The sequence below is a fragment of the Rhipicephalus sanguineus genome, chromosome 4, assembly GCF_013339695.2.
Source record: "Rhipicephalus sanguineus isolate Rsan-2018 chromosome 4, BIME_Rsan_1.4, whole genome shotgun sequence".
Classification (NCBI taxonomy): domain Eukaryota; kingdom Metazoa; phylum Arthropoda; class Arachnida; order Ixodida; family Ixodidae; genus Rhipicephalus; species Rhipicephalus sanguineus.
The window spans coordinates 94753776-94760360 of record NC_051179.1 but is presented as its reverse complement, the minus strand read 5'-3'; the positions used below and the strand labels follow the sequence as shown (position 1 = coordinate 94760360).

The window sequence follows — 6585 nt, the reverse complement described above, 5'->3', positions numbered from 1 at the left end:
GCAGCAATGTAGTTCCTGTTTTCAGCTTTCTTCTTTCCAGCCTGATGTCTAGCCTTCCATACAAAACTAAGAAATAAATTGCTAGAAGCAAATGCTTTCAAAATACAAGTCTCAGTGGAACTACGCAACTTCATGCTCAAGGCGCGTTCTCTATAACAATTCAGCTTTACTAACAGCTGGCATTATGCTAAGCGCTTTTCTGCCAGCATCGTTGTCATTCTTTCAAACACAATGACCATGCACATCTGTTTGGGACATTACTGCCTAGTCTGCCATTTGCTTCACCGCAGTGCACCAGCGTATCTTAATGGACAAGCGTACTTCCAAACATCTCCTGATTTTTCCCAAGCTTCGGTCTTCAACGTTGGGAGGATGTTCCTTGTGATACAGTACGAATGTACCAACCGTCTCGTAATTGCGCTTCGAAAAGCATTGTTTAAAAGGAAACACCCGTTTGGCTTCCTGAAACCTGTAGAGACTTAACCAGTTTTTTTTAAATGTAATTTAGTGAAAATCCTGCCCATTGGACTACAACGGTGCATTTCGGTGAAAGTATACGTATATGGCTGAATTCAGGAGCAGTGTAGAAAATTCCTGGTATTGTGTTTCAAGTTTTGTATTTTATTATCAGAAAAGCTGAGAACCTTGCGCTGCTGCATACTTGATATCTAAATTTACATTATGTGATTCATATGTACTGGGCCAGAGAAGCACTGTCGAGTGAGCACGGTTTATAACACCCACCAATTTGAAGAAAGTCACCTTGGTCAGCCCGTGCAGAATTGCGAATGGCACCGACGCCGGCATGATGCAGTTGCTGGAGGCGCCCACTATGAGAGGTATCGCGTAATACTCTGCGTACGTCCTCTTCATATCGGCCTACACGCAGCGAGAACAGACATAGCTATAACTAGCTGCTCAAAGGGCCGTGTGTAATAGTAAGTTGCAGTTCTTCGATGAAAATTTACGACGGGTTCTTCCCTGGTAACCGTGCGCTAGCGATGTAACAGTGGTAGGCTTACCGGAAATCGAGCGGTCGAGGGCAATACTGGGCACGAATGGCATTACGATTTGAATGCAGTTGTTAACTATTCAAATTTTACAATTTAAGACTTATATTTCATTTCAAGGACAAGGTTTCTATAAACAAGCTGGGAGGTGTTGGGTGGGCTCAACGTGACGTCAGGTGAAACATATATATTCAATAATATTTCCTGGAAACGTTTGTTTAAACCTGGCTAATTCTGGAATTTTTATTCGCTCTAATATACTGTCGATTTTATTAGGACATTTGGTACTTGGCATTGAACATGCTGCCTTCCATAGGTAGCGCGCTAAGTCTACATTTATAAGACACCCCAATCATTTCTCATACTAAGGCGTCTGCGTAAGGTCTTACTTTGAATGTAGGTTTGGTATTGACTACAACCTGCATCTGATTATCTCTTTGTTTTTGCACAATGTTCACGTTGTGCTACTCCTGATTTTGTTTATGAGCATACAATGTTGCCTCTTCTTGCTGTTTGTGCTTTACATTTTTGTAGATTAGCTTCTCAGTTCGTTCTGTGTTAATATTATATTATTGTTTCGTGTTCGTAATTAAGACAATATGCACCGTTAAGAAATCTTTGCTGATCATCTGTTTCCCATAAGTGCTGCCTGCCTATACTTGTGTAAGGCCTGCGTGCCGAAATGTATGCAAAGCAATAAATGGCCTCCGTCAGGCTATCTGGCCTGTTCTCGCTTGCATAAGTAGATAATTAAATGAATAAATCCCAATCAACCAGTCCATCTGCGAGCTGGACATCATTCTGCCTGGCATGCTTTCGCAGTTTCTTGTTGAGGAACACACTGCAGTTCAATTAAGAGAACCTTAGCGCCACCATCAATGAACCCCTTCCTCACGTGGCACGCGGTGGGATCTAACGTGTTGCGTACGGCCGTGATGCCCATCACTCACGATGTGTACCACCATGGGCGTCATGATCTCGACGAGCACCTGCTTGTCGGTGGTCTCGGCCATGACGGATGCCGCGAACGCCATCATGGCCTGCAACTCGAGCGCGGTGCGTTCCTCCCAGAAAGAGGCCGGGATCAGCTTGAACGACTCGATCAGAAGACCGTGCGCCTACGAGAGATTTGGACGGGAAGAGGTTTAGTCGGCTCGAATGCCTATAATCCGGGAGACACGAATATTAGCTGAAAGTTGGCCGAAATGTTGACGCTCATCAAAACCAGAATGATGTGTAAGAGACAAGCTGGAGATGCACGAAACGTGTCCCTATACCAACACAAAACAAAACGCATTTTTAGGTGCCCGAAAACTGATCTTATGTGGCCAATGAGCGTAGGAATATAACTAACCTACATGCGTCACAGTGTAGTCGACGTGCCTCATAAGCATGCGTCAGACATACAATTATGCCTATTTAGACATAAGACACACGAGAAGTCGAGATAACTAAAACTTACACATACCGGATGTTCAGAACTTATTCATTAGGCGACGGTTAGCATATACTGGCAGAAAAGTACGGAATACCCGGGCAGTTGAGATAAAAAAAGCCTAGTTTTTTCTCGCTCACCAAAGGACATTGCCAAAAATGATCTTCAATTTCTTGCCGAATCCTAATTTTATGATAAAATTATTCTATTTTCTTTTCAAACTTCAGTCTACTTATATCTTTTAGTACTCTTTGTACCGTGTTTATATTGCCAGACGTCAGAAAGAGAGAGAGAGAGAAAGAAAGAAAAGACGACACTTCTTTGATTTTTCATATCTTGCTCACTGAACTGACAATGATTATTGTTGATTGTGAGTGTAAAAATGCACACATTTTTTTTTTCATGTTCTGTTACTGACGCCTGAGTACGTTATTTTGTGCACTTATTGTACGGGCCCGAAATGGCAATTTGCTAAGGGCTCAAATGTTTTTGTCAACCGTTTTTGTATGTATGTCTCAAAGTAAATAAAGTGAATGGAATTGGATAGAGGCGTCGATACGCCCGATAATAATGGGCACGAAGCCAAACACTGCGGCATATGCAGCTTCTCATTCAATCTTTCGGTTAACATCGATTACCACAATTTGTGGGATCTGCCGGACCTTTTTGTTTGTTTCGGTTACCGTAAGGTCCAAGGATATTATTGAGGCGGGTACAATGCGGGAAACAAAAAAAAAATGAAATAATATCCGGTTGATACAAAATGAACTGTTGATACTGTTGATACAAAATGGTTGATACAAAATGGAGCTAAAACACCATGAAACGACCCCTGAGAGCAAAATTTTTATTGGGGGCTTTTTAAAGTGTAATTTGTAGCTTTGTACCTGGTAATCTCGAAATTGAATCGTAAATGCTCTGACGTATCGTATAATTCATGCTAGCATCGTTAATTGTGAACAAATTTAGCGTCACTTCAAAGCGCCCGCCTAAAATCATAAGAAACTACCTCCCTACCGCGAGGGAGCTTACGAGGGAGCTAAAGAGACGGCGAAGCTGATGGGCACCTAGACAGTCCTGGCTGTTGCTGTTTTGCTAAGTGTTCTTTCTTTTTCCTCTATTTCTTTTCTCTTTCTCACTTCTCTGTTTTTTGTGTGTCTTTTTTGCCTCTGTTTATTTCTTTTTCTCTCTATTTATTTCTCTTTTTCGGTCTTTCTATCTTTCTTCCTCTATCTCCCTTTTCTTTCTCTCTGACTGTATTTTTCGTTTCTTTCTTTCTTTCTTTCTTTCTTTCTTTCTTTCTTTCTTTCTTCTTCTTCTTTCTTTCTTTCTTTCTTTCTTTCTTTCTTTCTTTCTTTCTTTCTTCTTCTTTCTTTCTTTCTTTCTTTTTTCTTTCTTTCTTTCTTTCTTTCTTTCTCTCTTTCTTTCTTTCTTTCTTTCTTTCTTTCTTTCTATCGCTCCATCTCTTTCTCTTTCTTTGATACCCTCTTTCTCTCCTTTTTCTTTCGGTTTTTCGTTCTCTCTATTTCTCGCTCTCTTGCTTTCTATGCTATGATTTAATTTCTCCCCTCCTCCACACCTTCACATCTGTCCTCCTCACTTTCTTTTCCTACCGTCCGCCGCGATGGTGTAGCGGTTACAGTGCTCGGCTGCTGACCCGAAGGTCTCCAAAGGTATAGCGCATCCAAGACGGGACGAAGCGAAGGACACGCAACACACGTACACAGCACTGTTGTGTATCTTTCGCTTAGTCCCGTCTTGGATGCGCTGTACTTTTGGATGCTATAAATCACCAACAAGCCCGCCGTGCAACCTTAGTCGACCCGATGGTCGCGGGTTTGATCCCGACCGTGGCGGTCACATTTCGATGGAGGCGAAATGCTAGAGGTCCGTGTACTGTGCGATGTGAGTGCACGTTAAAGAGCACAAGATGGTCAAAATTTCCGGAGACCTCCACTACGGCGTCCCTCATAAGCATATCGTAGTTTTGAGACGTAAAAGCCCAGATATTTCCTTTCCTACCCCTTCGCTATACACTGTACTATACAAGGCTAAGCTATGCTCTGCTAGCGTGCCTAGATAGCCGAGTGGTTAAGACGCTCGCCTTCAGATTGTGGGTCCTCGGGTTCTAATCTCGCCTCGCGAAGAATATTTTCCCCCGAAAATTTCTCTCTTTATCTTTCTTTCTCTCTCTCTGTAATTGTCGTCTCACACGCCGGAGCAATCGGCGCACGTGTTTTGACAGCGAAGCAGAAGATGAAGACGACGACGACGATGAAGAAGAGGATGAAGAGAGCGCGTGCTGGTCGCGCGGCGCAGCTGTGGCATTAGCGGTTGCTAGGAAACGCGACGCGCTCTGAGGGGTTTTTTGTAAACACGATTTTTTCTACACACGAAAGTTTTTACGGCCGGCTTAAACAGTTTCGCTGTCAAAACGGAGTTACCTACTGGCCAGTGATATTCTTCGCGTTTCAATATACAGTTGTGTGAACCCGATCGTCCTTTGGCAGCTTGTAGCCGAATAGGTGTAGTTGTTTCAGTGGGACATTTACGCATCGATTTTTAAATCACTAGCATACTTGTGCGGTCTGCACTCCTTCTTTGAATGGCTTATATTTCCGAAGCGGTGTTCGGCATACTTACTTGGTGTTGGGTTTGCGATGATCACTAAGATCGCAACTCCGTGCTGAGGCCTTCCATTGCACTGCGGGAGGCTGAAGCGCGCCTCCTTCCCCAAACTGGGGTCGGAGGAGCATTCAATTTTTGGTAGTGGGGCTGGCGTATACGCGCCAGCCCCGGCCCAACTAACCTAAAAATTAGTTCTATGCGTCGTCATGGCTATTCCGCAGGTCACTTAGAATTGGGCCGCTTCCTCTGGGAGCCGCCTACGGAGCCGCGTAACGGACTAGCAGCTGCTAGCAGCGGCCATAACAGCCAAGATTTGACCTGATTTCCTGCCCGGAGGCGTAGATTATAGTCAGGATTTGAATGAAAGTGTAGGTGTTAGTGTCGTTCTAATTCCCGAGCTAAATCCTGTGCTAATGTTTTTGTGTAGCAGGGGCGTAGCCATGGGGGTTCAACACCCCCCCCCCCCTGAAAATTTTCAATTTTGCTTGCGTATATATACGCGCACACATACAAACGCATGCACGAACATACGTAATATATACACGCACACATACAAACGCACGCACGAACATACGTAAGGTATCGCTAACCCCCCCCCCCCCCCCCCCCCCCCGAAAAAAATTTGTGGTTACGCCCCTGTTGTGTAGGCCCTGGCCCCTGGTTTAGTTCTAAGTCTGGCGCTAAATCCTGCGCTAATGTGTGTAGGTCTTTGAGTAGTTCTAAATCCTGCGCCTAATGCAGCCCCGCCACCGTGAAACCTGTGGAAGTGCATAGCTCGGGCAACCGAACGATTCCCTTGGTAAACGCGCGCCTTTCACCGCCCGCCTCGGCAAGCGCCACCGCCTCGGCCGAGACGGTGGCGCCCTCTCTTGCGCTGAGCGGGTATCAGTCGGTTGTTTCAGAAGTGTTTTTCGCGATTTTAGGTAAATTATTGCGTATAATTCTTGGTTATTTCCGTAGTTTATATTATTTTAGAGCTTGTTTATTTTGCGCTGGTTTTGAGCATTGTTAGCCTTATTTTAGGCATGTGTTGACCACTGCGTGACCGTGCGACATGCGACAGTGGATGGACGACATCCCGGTCCCCTAAAGTGCTACGCACATTAAAAAAAAACGAATATTTGCATATTAAAGGCAACGTTCGCCACTGATAATTGGTCAGAAGTGTTCACGTATACAGGACAATCAAACGACACAAATATCTCGCGGTTTCAGTTTTGGTGTCAGGAATCCTTTAAAACAGATGTGACAATGAGTCGAGGCGACTGGTCCGGGAAGGCGTTTCCAGCTGTGAGAGATTAAGAATGCGTGTGTGTGTCTTGCGCTACATTGCTCAGACTTCATGCGCACAATGAACGCGATCAGAGATGTAAGAAAGAGAACGTCTTCATGCGGGTTAAGATTGTTATTCATTTTGTGAAAGAAAACAATATGAGCGAAGTGTCGACGACAATCGGGAGTAAAGACTCGGCAAAGCAACCCTACCTCAATGATCACCGCGATTCCGACGTC

General features: G+C 44.5%; 1 non-coding gene across 1 annotated transcript; it reads left to right on the top strand.

Moving 5' to 3' along the window:
• Positions 1–5080: 5080 nt before the first annotated feature.
• On the top strand, positions 5081–5244 carry LOC119392039 (U1 spliceosomal RNA). Its single transcript, XR_005183636.1, has one exon. It is a non-coding gene; the product is annotated as a U1 spliceosomal RNA (small nuclear RNA).
• The last annotated feature ends 1341 nt before the right edge of the window (positions 5245–6585 follow it).